The sequence below is a fragment of the Pezoporus occidentalis genome, unplaced genomic scaffold, assembly GCF_034315485.1.
Source record: "Pezoporus occidentalis ecotype Australia unplaced genomic scaffold, CSIRO_AGI_Poc_V1 ctg10, whole genome shotgun sequence".
In the NCBI taxonomy this organism is placed as follows: Eukaryota; Metazoa; Chordata; class Aves; order Psittaciformes; family Psittacidae; genus Pezoporus; species Pezoporus occidentalis.
The window spans coordinates 4999091-5016196 of record NW_026912779.1 but is presented as its reverse complement, the minus strand read 5'-3'; positions in this window follow the sequence as shown (position 1 = coordinate 5016196).

Genomic DNA, 17106 nt, shown 5'->3' with positions numbered 1-17106 from the left:
CCGTTTCACTTTGTGTACACAGATTCCCACGCAATTTAAGCATTACCTGTTTATAATTGCTTGAGAAACGTTTTACAAGCATCTGCATCAGGTGAAACACCTTTATTGTGGGAGGCTTTTGTGAGGAGACTTCATACGCTGCTGATCACAGGCCCTGCTTTAAAGCCCACTGCAGTCCATGGGAAGGATGCATCTTTCCCGTGACTCCAACAGCCTTTTGATCATGGCCACTACGTGAAAATGTTGTGGGACACCCTAAAGTCTGCTCCTCCGAGGTGTGCTTTCTGCATATGCAGAGCCAGGCATTCCCAGCCCCATGCCGTGTGTAGAAATGCTTTGTAAGACACCCAAAAGCGGCCACAACCCGTGAACAACATGTGAAGGGGGCACTAGAGGTGGAACCTGGATACCCTATAAATGCTGTAGTCATGGATTAGTCCTTTCCAAATGTGTGTGAGGCTTTTGAAAGTCCTGAAGCTCTTCGAATGGGCCACAAGACACGGGGCATGTTGAATTTGCACCTCTGCCCTTCTGTGTAGAGCTGCAGTAGTGCTGAGGGTGGGATGCTCCTCTCCCTTTCTCCACACAGGCACTGTATCTGAGGTGGGGTGGGCCAGGTCCATGTATGTATCAGTGAGGTGGCAGTACCACCTGCCCTGGCAGGAGCTGGTGGCTCAGGTGCCCAGGTTTTCCAGGCTTTGTGTCCTTGCTGAAGCATCTTACGTGCTCCCAGCCACTGACAGATACCAGATCAGCCTCTGGTATAGCAGATGGGGGACTTTTTCACTGCCATATTTCACTGTGGAGCCTTGGTCCTACTGCAGGCAGGATCAAAGTGGGGACGGAGGAGTAGCTCATCTCCAGGATCACAGCCTGGTGCAGGAGTTTGCATGAGCCATTGCATGATTTTCCACTCTCTTGGAGGCAAGCAAGGCTTTGATGATATTCCCTAAAAACCTAAAGCACTGTCCAAAGGTGGGTGTGCCACTCACCTGATGTAAATCAAAGAGAATTTGCTGGGGAGCATCCATATCCGAAAACACCAGCTTTTTCTTTTTGCAAATACTGCAAAAGTCCTTTCCCCAACTAGAATTACTCATGCTAAGAGTATGTGTGATGTCCCAAGGAGTGACTGATTTGGCATCCAGAGCTTCTAGCCCAGTATCTCTCCTGCCAGCACTTTTATATTATCAGTTCCATTCATTCCTACCGAAGGCTGATGGGGTGCGATAAAGCAGATGGCCAAAGTCCCAGACAAAGGCCAGGCAGAACAATTAATGACAAGCCGACAGCCCCACAAAGGGCATGGGCCCAGGATAATGCTGGCTCTGGAGGGCTGCTGACAATACCAGAAAGGCTCTCCCCTCACAATGGGGAGATAAGATACAGTACTGTAATAGGAAAGCAATCATCACAAAATGCCATCAATTATATAAAAGCTGCAGCAGCGGGAGACTGGTTAAATACGGCTCTGTTGATGCCTCCGCATACCTTCGCCGTGCTTCTTGCATGGCTTCTCACGGCAAGTCTGGTTGGGCGCTGGGGAGGCTGAGGCTCCCTCAGCCCAGTTCTTTCATCAGTTTTTGGCTCTTGAAATTACAGCGAATAATATGCTTATTCAGGTTTTTATATCTGTGCACCTATTTTATTACCTTTTATAATGCATACAGGGTCGGATCAGCTTGCAGCAGAACAAAGCTAATTACACCTTTCATTACCTAAATATAGCATAATGACAGAGTGTCATTCAAGTGTGGCATTGAGCTGAGAAACCTCATGGCAGGCCAGGACAATGACAGAGGTTATTCAGCTCAACCTGAATTGCTGCCGGTGCAGCGAGAGTGGGGCAGGGTTAATAGACAGGTCACTACATAAATTACAGTATCAAATTGAAATGGTGAACTGCTAACACTGCTCTCATCAGCCACTGTATCTTCAGTGAGTAACCTCCAGAGCCAGTGTTAACCTCTTGAGTTCCTCTTGTTGTGTATATATATCCCTGGCAGTGTTCAAGGCCAGGTTGGATGGGGCCTGGAGCAACCTGGTCAAATGGAAGGTGCCCCTGCCCATGGCAACAGTGTTGGAACTAAATGAACTTTCAGGTCCCTTCTAACCCAAACCATTCTGTGATTCCATATGTGTATATATTTAAAGTCTATGTTGGTAATTGTAAGACCTGAGAATGAAACAACATGTTTATGTGCTCTGTAAGAAGTGCAGTAGTACTACATTGCACACCAAAGTGTTCACATTTTGGATGGTGGATAAGCATCATGGTTTGTGGGTGAGGCAGGATGGTTGGTACCCATTCCTAGCATGGTTGGTGGCCATTTTTAGCATCAACTCCTGATCTCCTTATAGGATTCTTAAAACTTACACTCCTGGTGTTTACCATTGCAGGAACTTCTCAATCCTGTGTTAGTGGACAAAGACTCGAGGGGCTGAGCACACAAGTGAAAGCGGTGGCTTGGTCCCCATCCCTGGCCAGGCTTCCTTTCCCCCCAGCTACCAGCTAATAGCCACTGCCTCTGCAATGAGACTCCAGATCAGCTGCTGCTGAAATCCCTACTGCCACATGAACTTTGTCTCCAGTAATACAGAATCCCAGACTGGTTTGGGTTGAAAGGGACCTTAAAGCTCACCCAGTTCCAACCCCCTGCCATGGGCAGGGACACCTTCCACTAGAGCAGGTTGCTCCAAGCCCCTGTGTCCAACCTGGCCTTGAACACTGCCAGGGATGGGGCAGCCACAGCTTCTCTGGGCACCCTGTGCCAGCGCCTCAGCACCCTCACAGGGAAGAGTATTTTCCTAATATCGGATCTAAATCTCTGCTCTGTCAGTATAAAGCCAACTGACAGAGTCTTCCTCTGACTTTGACTGGAAGCCGCCTCCTTTACATCTCCACCATTCCTTATATCTCACACAGACAGGGAAGGTGATTTGCTTTAACTTATTTCTTTACACATCATTTTATAAGAGGCTCCCCTAGTTTTTAATAAAGTGATGGTGAGAGCAAAGGCTGGCAAAAACAGCATTCATAAAACTTATTATCAGAAATTATTTGATGTCTGCCAAAGCCAGCAAATCACAGAAAGTTCCTGCTTTGCTCCAAGTGTTTCTGTTTTCCATCAAAACCAGAAAATGAGACATTTTAATTTGCAGATTTATTCAGGAGTTTAAGAGTATTTGTTCCAGTTTCCTTAGGTTCTTGCTGAGTATTCGTGTTGTGGTTAATGGGTTTTTCCCCCCTTATCTTTCTGGCTGAAGTAAAAATACTTCTGTCACAAGTCATCCTTTCGCGCCCTAGTTTCTCCTGGAAAGGTGAAATGCATTTCACTAGGCTCTAATTCCACTGTAACAGTCCTGCCTACAGGGAAGATTGTTAGGGCCACAAACCTGTGACAGGAGACAAATGAGGCTGTGTTATGCCTTGGATGAATTTCCAGCTACCATGAAGACAAACATGATTTCCAGTTCTTTGAGAGCTCAGGCTGATACCGCTTTGATTTCAATGTTCTCTTTTGATGGATTCATTAGTTTGTGGTTTTCTTTATGCCAGTTGTATCATTAGTGTTGAAGTCATCAGTTCCCTGTACCTGTGTTTCTAATGCATGAACACTTCGCTTTCCTAAGAGTTTTACAGTGGGGGAGATATTTGAGTTAAAGGTGAGTTTGACAAGCTAAATAGATGCTCTGCTTCCACTTCCCTGTTTGCAAAGATGCTGGTGAAGAGCCCCGGATACAGATTGAACTCTTTTGAATTGTCATCATTTCTTTGGTGCACAAAGGTCCAGAATTTCCTTCCAAAAACTGGATGATAAAGTTTTCAGTAGCCACAGACTAAGCAGTATCTGACAGTTATTGGTACTGATGTTATGCCCAGCTTTACTATCCATCACAATAGTCCCACGACCACTACTTGCCCTGAGATTTTGCTTCTTGTGCCAGCTACATCTTCTTAGCTCTCCTTCATAGTTGTTTGTACTTCCTCCTGTCTGGATTCCTCTGTATTACTCAAATTGCCCTTTAGCTTAAGGTGGAACATAAAGTAGCACTAAGGTCAGTGAAGAATCCTTGTCTCTGGAATGGTATCATCAGAATCATAGTGAATAGCAATGAGTAAAGGTAAATTTCATCGTAAATGAAATACATTTTGCAGAACACTGAAATCCAAGGTTCAGAGGAGCTGAGTGCTTTGAACAAGGTGGCAGGGAAGGTGATGGGATAAAAACTGAAGTCGGCTTTCCAGAGCTGTGGATTAACACCCCAACAGCTGCTCGCATCTGCAGGAGATGCCAGGGCTGTATCTCTGACCTGATCCAGCTCAAAGTGTTGCAGAAATCTGTCTGCTGCCAGCTAAGTGCACATCTGGATGCAGCTCCTCCCTGTCCATAGCACTGCAGCCTCCACCCTTCCTGAGCTGTTTGTTATATCCTGGGGAGGATCCAGCTTTAGAAAAGTAGGGGTTTATCTCCTTTGTTAACTGCTCTATAAAAAGCAGCAGTTTTCTTCTCCATTCACCTCTGTGCTTCCTGAGTGCAGCAGAGAAAATCCTCATGCACATATTGACATGTGAACTTTGGAATAGCTTCAGAGATGTCCTTGGATTATAAATTGTCAGCCTGGACACTTGGGCTGTTTCTTCCTGGTGTGACAAACTAATAAGAGAGCCCTGCTCACCCTTGCTGCAAGTCTATGAAGCTCAGCAGGGTCAAGCCCTATAACCCCATCAGCAGAGTAGGCACCCTTCAACCAGACTCCCCATGCTGGGGTGCTGCTCTATCTGGCTCCCCTCCAGCGCCCAGCAAAGCCAGCACAGGGAATCCCTCTGGTGTGCTCCAGGGGCACACTATTCCCCTCTCTCCGTTTCAAACCATGACTGACTTTGCAGCCGCTCTTGTGAAAGCCTGGCTGGATGAGGGGATGCTGGTGGGTTTGGCAGGTTCTCACAGTCACTCCTTGAGCTTTAAATCATCAAGGGAAATCCCAGTGATTCTGAAAACACAAATACCCTCTTTTTTCCCTTTCCTTTCCTCTTTTTTTCCCCCTTTCCTTGGTCTGTGAAAGCCTCCCAACCTCCTTTTTTCATTTCCCTTTCTGCCTTCTCCTTTATCTCTTCTCACTGTTGTAGTTACATCCTCTCCTGATAGCAGGAATGACCCCATGGGGTGACCCTGGAAGATTATTACATTAGCTGTAAATTCTGAACCCGGGCCAGCCAATACAGTAGGGATTGCAACTCCCATCCTTTAAGTGCAGGAGGATTAACGCTCGGGAACATAAGTACATTAAACCACTCCACAGACACCAGCGACCATACCTTTCTCTGCATATCTTTGTGTTTCTGCCTTTAAGACCAGTTGGGGAATAGAGCTTTGCTATTTCTGTTGAGGTGGTGAAGGGGAAGAAAAAGACAGCATTCATGACAGTCAGGGCAGAACTTCATTAAATAAAGCCTCCATCTTTCATTCTTAAGCTCAGCTCCAGGTCCTTGATGAAGACAGATTTTTCAATTAGACAGGCAATGTTTGTTCTCATATTTTATATATGACCCGCTCAGCTGCCATCTCGGCCAGATTTATGAAGGAAATCCAATACAAATGGGAGCTTTAATATAAATTTATTCTTCAAATTTATCACATATTTCCGCAAATAAAAATTATGGTTTGCCTCAAAGAACACATTTTTTAAAGAGGAAAGAAAGAACTTGATAAAGTTTCTTTCCAGCCGGTGAATAACAATATTGTAAGTTAAGAAAGATCTGTCATAATATAAATTATAACACACATGGAATACATTTCCCACTGAAGACAATATTTCTTTCTTATACAAATGTTGCACTCCTTCATTGAACTGAAAGGAAGTTCAGGAAGGTTGGCAAAACAAAGTAGCCCATTTTTAACACTATACAGAACAAAGTGTATTCTGCTGCCGATTACCCTTAACTGAAAATGACTGCAGCTTCTGGGAGACGCAGCCAAGGGTCATGGGTGGTATAACTGCTCCCCAAAGCAAAAGCAATGTCAAGCGACATTCACACTTTGGCTATTTAAAGAAGAGGATGAAGAGAATTTAAGGGAATAAAAGGCCCTGCAGCACCCATTTTCAGCCGTGGGGAGATCACTGCAATTAATGCTAGGCCATTTATAGTGCACGTTTCCATCCCTCTGCAGATGGCATAGCTAACCTATGAAGAGATGAATACCACAGGAGATTTCATCTCCACTCAGACTGAGAAGGAAATATAGGAAAGCTTCTCTTTTATAACAAAATGAAATGTTAAAATGAAAGATTTATGTATTTTGGTTTCTCTAAACCAAAACGTTTTAGCTTCCTTATTCAGTTGTGGCATTGCTGTGGTTTAGCTCCTATATTTCATGTAAGATTTTCCTGTTTTCCAGCTTTTTTTTTTGCCTGGAAAACAGTAGGAGATGTGAAAGGTGATAAAAACACATCAGAATCCTTCTGATGTCTCTGCATTTTCCAGAGGGCGGAAAAAAGAGGGGGGAGAGCATGAACGAAAGGTCCTGGAAATAAAATGATGTAAAAAACACTTGTGTGTTCAGTGTTTCAAAACCTGACAGAAAATACAAAACCTCAAAGAATGGGGGTTTTTTGACAGTCGACATGTTTCATTGGATTTCTATTTTTCATTGCATTCAGTTCACACAGCATACACATATATATCTATCTATGTGTATTTACAAGTTGTTGCAGCTGATGTACCAGTATTCCCATGAGAAATTTCAGCCACCTCTACCCATACTGTGATGTTATTTGGTGCCCCAATAAACCAAACACCAAGCAGACGCATCCAAAGACAAAAGGTCATACATTAATGGGTGTTTACATGTGTAAAAATCAATGGTGGGATGGCTAACCCTGCTTGATTCCAACAGGATATGGCATCCCTGCAGGAGGGAGAGAATTTCTCTCACCTAAATATATCCACCTACAGAGGCTGATCCTCTGAGCTACATGGGAACTAGTCAGAGCAATGCAGAGAAATGGGCACCAGGTCAGCTCCCCCTAAAAGCAGTCTTATGAATCAGCCCCTAAGAAACTCTTCTCTTGTTGGCCATGAAGGCACATTAGAGGGTGAACCCAACTGCAAAGGATTTAAATCTCCTGATTCAGCTGGAGGAAACACTCCAAGCTCTGTGCCTATCTGGGTACTAACTCCGACTGAGAGCAACAGAAGAGTTGTTGGAGAAGCTTCTGAAAATGGCATTTGCCTTCAATTCAAATAGTGGTTGGTCAAACAACTGAAAAACAGCCCCTGAAAATCTGGGCAGTGCCGAGCTGAGCTTAAATACCTGTCAACCCTGGAGCATGTGCTTAAGTTAGGAGCACAGGAGTTTTCCTGGTGGGGTTTAGTGGCTTGAAATTAATTTCTACTGACTGTGCTACATTTTATCATGGGTTTTTTTCTGTACAGGAACCACTTCTAATGTCAGTTGTGCCCATAAATCAGAGGAGTCTGTTGCTAAATCAATAGGCGGAGGTGTGACATGCAATGTGCGGCTGCAAAGCCAGACCTTCTGCCCTGAGATAACAATGTAGGAACAGCAGCGAGAGGATTAGAGAGCTCTGATCTGTTTGCTTTCACTCCGAGATGTGCTGTAAGGCAAAGCAGGGCAATAGAAAAGGAAAGAAAAACCAGGAAAGTTGACATATATATTGCAGAGCTTTTCAGATGAATGTTCTGGATGTCCAATTGTGTGGCCTTGAGGTTAAAGGCTTGGCTGAGAGAGTTGAGGCCCTCTGTTCAGCTCAGGTGGGGGCTTCAGAGAGCTCACTATGAACAGAGGAGGAGAATACCCTGGGAAAGAGGAGGGCAAGGGAAGGTGAGGGTTTCTTTCTCCTCTTGCGCTCTCTACCCTCCTGAGACAGAGCATCAGTGCAGCACTGAGCACAGCTTCACAGTGCCAGGGGATGAAGGAAAAGGGTTTTGTAACGCACCAGCCAGGGCACCTGGGCAGGTAGGACTCCTGCCTTCTCATCCCAACTCCCAAGATCATTTTGCTTGGGTCTCGTTTTGTTTCATCCCCAGGTTGTTTATTGTAAAATACATAAACAGGGCTGGGAGAGCTTCCCCCCACACACAGCTGAGAGCTCTGACCACAGGGCGCTGTGCGGAAGGCAGGGCATTCCCACCCGTGCCTGCCTGCACTTGGGAAAACACAAGCCATAAACACTGACCATCCCAAGAGGGCTCTGGGACTGCAGTGGATGGAGGCACCTCCCGCCTGCTCTCACTCAGGCGCCTTTGGCACACCAGAGGGGTGGCAGTTCACACACACCTCTGTGCTCAGCGCTTTCTGTTGATGAGCACCACAAACCTCCCGAGGCTGGAAGGACCTCTGGAGATCCTTGTGTTGGTTGAGGTCAGTGAGAGGTGGTTTCCCAGGGCCGTGTCCAGTCAGGGTTTGAATACCTGCATGCATGGAGAGTGCACAACCTCCCTGGGCAATCTGCTCCTGTGTCCAGTCACTCTGTATTCCTCCCAGGTCAACTGGCCCTACTTAACACTTCTTGTACTCTTCCTTTTTGTGTCTCAGTTTTGTCAGGAGCTCCGTGTTCATCCGTGCAGGCTCCTGCTGCCTTTGCTTGCTTTTCGGATTGTTGGGATGGATCCCTCTTGAGTTTGGAGAAGCCTGTCCCTGAAAATCAACAAGCTTTCCTGGACACCTTTTCTTTCCGGCACCAGACCTATTGTCCTGCTCCTCCTGCTCTCAACAGCAGCCACTTGTATACCCTCTAGCAGCAGGTCATGCCTGCAAGGGTTACCACGAAGCCATGACCACATAGAGAGCAAGGGCAGTTATCTTTTTGACTAACTTCAATCCCAAATAATCAAGGTTGGTGCAGTGCTTTTTAATCTCAGGAAGACTCCTGAAATACGTGAAAATTAGGAACCCATCTACCTGCTGGAGCAGGTCCAGAGAAGGGCAATGGAGCTGGTGCAGGGCCTGGAGCACAAGTGTGATGGGGAACAGCTGTGGGACCTGGGGGGGTTGAGTCTGGAGAAGAGAAGGCTCAGGGGGGACCTCATCGCGCTCTCCACCAGGAGGTCGTGGTCTCTTCTCACAAGGAACAAGTGGTAGGGCAAGAGGAAATGGCCTCAAGGGGCACCAGGGGCGATTTAGGATTAGGATTAGGAACAATTTCCTCACAGAGAGGAGTAATCAGGCATTGGAACAGGCTGCCCAGGGCAGGGCTGGAGTCACCATCCCTGGAAGTGTTCACACACCGTGGAGACGAGACTCTCAGTGCCATGGGTTAGTGATGGCCTTGGCAGTGCTGGGGTACAGGTTGGACTTAATGATCCTAAAACTCTTTTCCAGCCTGGTTGGTTCTATGATTCTATCTTTAGGTCAACCAGCCTTGATGTTGCTTCACTGAGTTGGTGCCTTTGCACTGCAGGGGCAGCTTTTGTCATCCAAACAAACTTAATGTTTTCATGGCTTGTATTTGCCAGGCAGGAGCAGTGGCTGAACTTGGGCTGCAGGAGCTTCCCTGCGCCCATCTCAATGCAGGGCCAGAGTTGTTCCTGCACTGTTTTGACTGCCAGCAAAGCCCTAGCTCTCAGAGAGCTATGTTTTACAAGCGCTGGATGAGTGGTCTTCAAACCCGTGTGACATTATGAGTTTTACCAGGCTGCTCATCTGCCTGATCTCTTCAATGTCCATAAAATTCATTATCATTGTAGCTCTGCCTAATTAGCCCATAAATGTTCCAGCGTAGTCAATAAATTACTCTGGCCTTAAAAGGGCTTATCTGGATGGTGTAATAAGTAGGTCTATACACTTTTTTTCGCCCCATTATAATAGAGTATTATTTATATGACTGGGACTGAACTATGCCTGAACTGTGAAAGAAGCAGTACACTATATATACACTATAAATAAAGAGTATTTTACTGTCCAAAGACTTCAGACTTAGTTTAGAGGATGTTGGCATCTGCCTCAACCATCTAGTTTGTTTTACTCTCTGCTCCAAACAAGTAGAGGGTGGACAAAGTATACCCATAAATACAAATATACAGTGTTGTACTGTACAGATAGACAGTGTTAGAGGTTCTGAGGGTACTTTATATTTTGACAGGTCAGTGGGTGGACAGTAGCATGGTACAAGAGTTCTGGTGCTAAGTAGGAGGTGCTGACTTTTGTTGTGGAGTTACACCATGTGTGTTTTAACACGGGTATGTTTTGCCATGTCATCTAGGTTGATCTGTAACTAATTTGGGAGGAAAAGGAGTTTCACTTCTAAAAATACAAAGGAAACTTTTTTATAGTAGATTGTTCTAAAGTTGAGACTTGTCAAATGGTTAAAATATAAACTCTGGTCAAATATGGATTACAGTGGCATTTTTGTCTTTGGGAATAACTGCTTTCAACCAATCTTGTTATTTTACTGTTTGAGGGCTTTAATGGGAGGTCATTTTAAAAGGTTTTCATCTTTTTATTTGTGTGAAAACAGCATTTCAAAGGGAGTTTCTCTGACACATCCAAGGCATGCTCCCAAGCCCAAATCCAGATGTGTGCCCAGGAGAACACATTGGCAAGGGAAGCAGGTCTCCTGTGATGTCCTGGCTCACTCACTGCTCTCATTAGAAACATCTATACTCACTATGCAAAGTTACCCACGAGCCCACCTACCCTCTGCAGGTGCAGGGCACTCATCCCCATGCTAAACACTGCTTCAGAAGAAGTCACGGCAACAAATGCACCTACAGAGGAGATTTGGTGTCGGTTCAGCAGCTGATCTCAGAGTATTTGAGAAACCACCAGCAAAAGCATGTGCATGGTTAACTCATACAGGTGGCACAGGTTAACGCAATTTGTTAGCCTATGACCAGGGGAACCCTGGGAGTTTGGGCCACTGATAAGACCACCTGTAGCAGCCACAGCCATTTCTTTCCTTTGCTTCTGCAGGAGGACGGGAGACCTGTCTTCCCACCAAAACCAGAGCATGGTGCTGATACTGATATTCAAGGTATTGTGCTGCATGGGGGGTGCCATGAGCTCATGTGCAAGGTGCAATATTCATGTCCTGAGGCTCTGTGAAGGATAAAGGGGGACACGCTCGTGCAACCTCGACATGTGCAGTCAGGTAATGTCTTGGAATAAGTGGTACTTTGGTGACAAATTGTTAGTGTCAAGAGATTTTCTTCTGATTGTGTTGATGTCTCCTCCAAGAGCTTTAGCTCAGCAGTTGCAAGGAACTCGGAGGAAGTCTGGTGCACATGGAGTCTGCATTGGAGCATGGTCCATGATGACTGTGGGCTTCTCAGTAGCATTGTGTACGTAAGAAGCTCATGTAGATAAGCAGTGTTCCTGGGATGTAATAGAATTGCATTCTGCAGGTGCATCAAAGTGCTTGCCCACATGTGTCCTAAATATTGGAATGTTAACCTGTGTTGCCTGTCTGAGGAATATGCTGCACTAGGAATGCACAAATAATGCAGAGATGGGTTATATGGGGATACAGGTCTGAGCTCTTTTGTTATCCAGCAAAAGCTTGTCTCCTGTGTTGGAGACAATATAATTAGGAGGGTTGGGGTATGCTCTTATTTCTACCAGCAGTTCTTTCTTTGGCCTCAGAAAAGTTATTTTCTATTCTGTGTTCTATTTCTCCATTGATAAGATGGCAACAGTGATGCTTCCCTCCCTGCTCTTCTCCTTTGGGTGGTGAGGCCTTAAGGTAACACTTGTTACCTGGTGTTTGCTCTGCAGCATCATGCTGAGCACTCAAACAAGGCTGGAGGATTTAGGTGTCTGTGCACTAGACACAAATACCAGCAGGTCTCCTTGCCGCCTGCTGGGAATTAACTGCCCTTTTGACTTCATTTTTAAAGGCTGAAAAGATGTAATTTGTAGGAATATTCATGTGGGGGGTTGTTTTGCTTTTAGAAACAAAGATCAGTTTTGCAAACGACTCAACCATTGCTTTCTCAAGTGCTTCCTCTTTTTTTCTCCCTCCTCCTGAAACATTCACCCTGGGCTAAATGGGAGTGGAAAGCATAGGACTGAAGGGGAATATGTTTCACAAGGAAAAGCAGGAGCACCATGGAAAGTTGGTTTAGGCTTTAGCTTAAACTGGTACTCCAGGAATGATTTGTTGGTGTGCGCAGTGTTGTTTTTGCAGCTACGAGCACTATGTCTGCACCCAGGTTCATTTACAGTTGCACAAAGCTTGTGCTGGAATGCGTCTAGACCAAGAGCTGCAGGGGAAACTGCATTCAGATGTACCACCTGCCTTTCCTGGGTTCTTACTACTTAGCTGGGTACCTTCCTCATTGCTTTAGGACAGGGTTAATGCATGCAGTTTGAGACTTGTGTTGGGTTTTGTGGGTTATTCTGTTGTTGTTTTGATGCAAGAAGCTAAGGAGAAAGGTTGAACGCACAGAGCTCTACTAATGCACAGCACTGAGAAGAATCCACTTCTGGCTTGCTCAGGCTGGGGTGGAGGAAGCTGTGATGTGTTCCTTGCCATCACTTTTCCTGGGTCTCAGAGTGTTAAAAGCTGTTACCAGATCAATTCAGTAGCCTTCCTTTTCTCAAATATTAACTAATTTTAGTTCTGAGAAGTGTAAGTTCCTGAAATCACTTCAAGTACACTGGAACATGTTTTCTGGTTATATATATATATTAACATTCCAACATCTCCTGCCTTGCAAGATAAACTCTGGTTCTGCATGTTCTTGCCTGTATGTGTGTTGGACTAAGGTGATTACGTATTAAGCTGGTCTTGGGAGATGTTGATTATAAACATGCAGAACTCTCTTTCTTCAGGCCTCAACACTACAGAAGACGTGAGGTTTGGAGCAAATTGTTTGAGCAATGTAGATTCACCAAGGCAGATTTTACAGGTGGGGCTTTTAATTATTTGTAAACAGAAACAGTCTCTATTCAAGTATGTGTCAAGTAGCAGAGATTCATCCATGGTTGTGCAGTTGGTGATAGTTAAATAGCTGTGATTTTCTGGTACCTAGAAAGAATTTATCTTCGTGAAGCAAGGTCTGGATTCTTCAATGAGAGACCAGGTCATGGCTCATTCATGGTTGTTGCCCTTGTCTTGTCTAAGAACTTGGTAGGTGTTAATTTATCGTACTTAGGAATGAGGAAGACTTACCAGAGATATGTTTAATATTCTCCATCCCTGTGATGTGAACAATGAGATTCATGGTTTGCAATTTAGATGCTGGATTATATCTGTTCTCTGGCAGTGCTATTCCTGTTGGAGCTGCGCTAAACCTTAACCTTTTCAAATACTTGGACATGATCATAGTGATATAAGTATTAATTCTGTAAATGACACCGTCAGCTTCTGAATTTGCTTGTCTGGGAGAAGATTACACTTTCATAGCCCAGAGGAACTGAACCCTAGGTTTACTTTTCTCCTGCATCTTGTGAACAAAACCAAACTGTATTTTCCATCAGTGATGCTCTCCAGCAGAGCCCTTAGCAGCTCTTCCCAGAGAGCAACCCTCACCCAAAACTGATCCTCAAGAGATGTTTCCCAACATGTCCTCAGCAGCCAATGTGGCTATGACTTAATCTTATTTCATAGAAAGTATTTTAGTTTTAAATGCATAGCAAAACAATATGCTCAAACTGTATGCTCCAATTGCCGCACCAAAATCGCTCTCATCGCTTCAGGAAGAGATGGATAGAGCCTCTGTTTTTTGCCAGGTACTTTCCCAATCTTTGGATTCATGCAAAGATAGTCCCATGGGATTGTTCTGTAACAGTGTGGATAGATTAATTGCCTTGGTTTCATTTCCTTTTGTTATTCCCTTCAATATCTCTTTGTTCTGAGCATCTCTTCCATCTAGTCTTTTACATGCCATTGTGTTGTCAAAAGAGACTTTCCACAGGACAATGAGTCACCAAGCCCTTGCAGTGATTGTTTTTTGCTTTCATAAGCCTTCTGCAGTGTCCCCCTTGTCCCCCACCCAAGCAGAGCAATCCAGTCCTTAATAAGAGAGGAATTGCTCTAAATTACTAGATTTCTCAATGTCCACTCTGTTTTGGCTGACAAGTTTATGGAGAGTCTTCCAACCTGCTCACCAGGGTATTGCAAGCTTGCTGCAGAACATATCACTGCTCTGGAGACGTTACTGATCCCTGACAAGTGTCCTCAAGCACACCTGGGAGGCTGGATCAGGATCTGGTACTGGGTTGCTGCCTTGATGTCCCAAAATGTAACGGGTGAAATCCCAGACCTGCCTGAAGTCAATGGGAATGTTGCCACCGACTGCAGCAGGGCCAGGATTTCACCCAATATATTTCCCACCTCACAAGTGCATGAGGTCAGACTCTCATGGCAGTCACACGTGTGCCACAGTCTGGAAGCCATTTACTGAGCCTCATGGAATTGCTCCTTGCTCTCAGGAATGAAGTTCAGCGGGAAACCTTGCCTATGTTTTCATGGGTAGGAACTAGCTCTTGGCTGATCAGTGCGGCTCCCACTGCGCGCATGGAGGGTGGAGTTGGAGGCCATGGAGGTGTTTACTTCTTGCAGAACCCTCACCCCAGTGGGGAGTTTTTTGGGGTCTTACTTCCAACAACTTCTTTTGGAGCTTGCTACATGCAGAGAACGAGAACTTGGCCTTTATGACAAACCTTAACTCTTGCAGTGGATGTGCATGTGTTACTGCCCTGGGTTTTTTCTATGGATATGCTCGATCCAAAACACTTGGATTCTGGAATTTGGATGCAGCTGGAAGTGAAGGATCTGGCTTGGGAAAGGGCTGTTGATCCTGCCTGCTCCATGAGCAGCCATTAGCTGACTCCTTGCCTCTTGGAGAGGTTCATGATGGCCCACTTGGAGTGTCATTATCCAGGTCTCCCTGTTGACTTCTTTCATAATACTGCAAATTCAGTTTAAAACATTGTTCAGTTGACCAAGAAACAAGAATCAAACTAAACCAACAAAAACAGGAAAGTTCACTCTGAACTTCTGGGATGAGAGCCAGTTCTCAGCCACATGTTGTAACTGTATTATTTATGTCCTTATTTATTGACTACATTGGCACCTAGAGTTCCCCATCTCTGCCTGAGGCCCTGTTGCAGTACATGTGAGAAGCATAATAAGAGCGAGTCCCTTGCTGGGAAGGCCATACAAGACAACACACACACAAAATCCTACTATAAATACCATTTTACACGGTGGGAACCGAGGCTTTTCTTCTGCAAGGTTGCACATGGAGATGAGAGCACAGAGGATACCCTGGGTGTCCTCCTGCATCCCAGGTAAGGGCTTTAGAGACAGTTACAGCTGCAGTAATACTCTCCCTCGTCTCTTCTAATGAATAAAACCTCTCTTCCCTGTGTCCTGCTCTCCATTGTCAGAAGCAGTGCCACATCTGGCACCGTGGCTGAGCGTTAAGGGAAGGGCAATGTCCCATTCCATGTTTCCCTTGCTTTAATGGTTGAGGGAAAATGTTAGTATCGTATAAAAATAGTTTCTGGAGTTGAAGCTGATTTATTTCAGTCAGACTTCAAATACATTGAAGGAAAAAAGTCTGGACACCAGCTATTGTGCATTGCAGTTTGGAATCGTATTTCCTATCATTCAGGTACCTGTCATTTCTCCCCCCACCCTTCCCCCAGAGGCTTTCAATCTCTTTCAGCTCAAACTAGTAAGGTATGAACTTGGGTTTCCCCTCCTAGTGAAACCCAATACTAAATTGGGAAGCTTCTTGAAAGGCTTGTAAGGGAAGTGCACCAACATCTGGTTGACATTTAATCTAGAAATGTCAGGCCTCAGCAGTTCCAACCCAGGCTGACAGTTCCTTGAGTTGAACACCAAAACGTACTTATTCAGAAAATATAGGGAAGAGGTAGATCAGAGACCAAATACTAAATTGGAAAAATATTTTTAAGCAAAAAGAATAAAATAATACGAGTGTAAGCTCTGTCTTTAGAAACCCTTGTGTATTCTTGATTGACGTCTGCATACCATTAAAGAAAGGCAGTTTGCTGTGAGGAAAGCTGGGCTTAGGTTTTTGGCTAAGGTGGGGATGACCTCCAGTAATCCTTTTATCATTTGGGTAAGTCAAACCTTACAACAGCTGCCCAAACCAGCTCCAGGGCTGAGCAGGCAGCAGAAGGTCCCCAAATCCTATTGTCTACACACAAATGCTAGTCCTTATGAGATGCTCCTGTCCTGTGACACACCACATTTGTGTCCTGAGCTTTCAGTTTAGCAAAGGATTTATTGAGTGTTCCACTGGCTCCCAGGATTGTCTAAACCCAGCCTGATGGTGCTTCTCATCTCCATGCACCCCAGGGCCTGGGGCTTCCTATCAGCTGGCTGTGCACTTTGTGAGGCACAAGGCCAATACGGGACACTTTGCTCAGCCTGTTTGGTGTGAGCATTTGAAGAGATTTCATTGCCCAAGTCCTGGATAACCCCAATCTTAAATGTGTGTTTAAATCCCAGTTAAATTGATGAAAATTAAGTGTATGCCTAGACAGTGCACAGTTCCTTCGCTTCAGGACCCTGGCATGGATTGAGAATGTCAGGCTTCAGGTCTGGTCAGCAAGTTCAGCAAGAGTTTCTCAGTCTTAGGAAAGGGCAGAAATTTTCTCAAAGTAAAATATAAAGTAAGAAACAGCCCTCTTCTAGGAAAATACTATTTTTGGAGGCTTTTCTTTTTTTAAATGACACTTTTTTACCTTATCTACTTTTTTTTTTAGCACATTCTTTTCCTTTTTACTTGTTTTCAGAGTCTTTAATTCCTTCCAATCTATTTCATCTTAAGGAAAAAATGAGCAGATGCTCATACTATTCCCGATGAGGTTCCACCATCTGCCTGTGACATAACTAGAGTTGTATTGCTTTGCTGTCCAACCTGACATTCTCTTGGCTCTTTTTAGCCCTTCTCTCTTGGAGCAGAGATGCTTCTTGTGCCACAGGTAGGGATGCCTCACTCAGTGTCACAATATGATTCTTCACTGCATAAGTCAGTCCCCCTTTTGTGCTGTTGTTTAAGAACAGATCTTGTCTTCCACTGTTCATTCACCTTCCTTTAGGAAGTCTTTCTACTTAATGGTATACTCTTGTCCCAGGTGAACTAAAGAATTAAATGTGTAA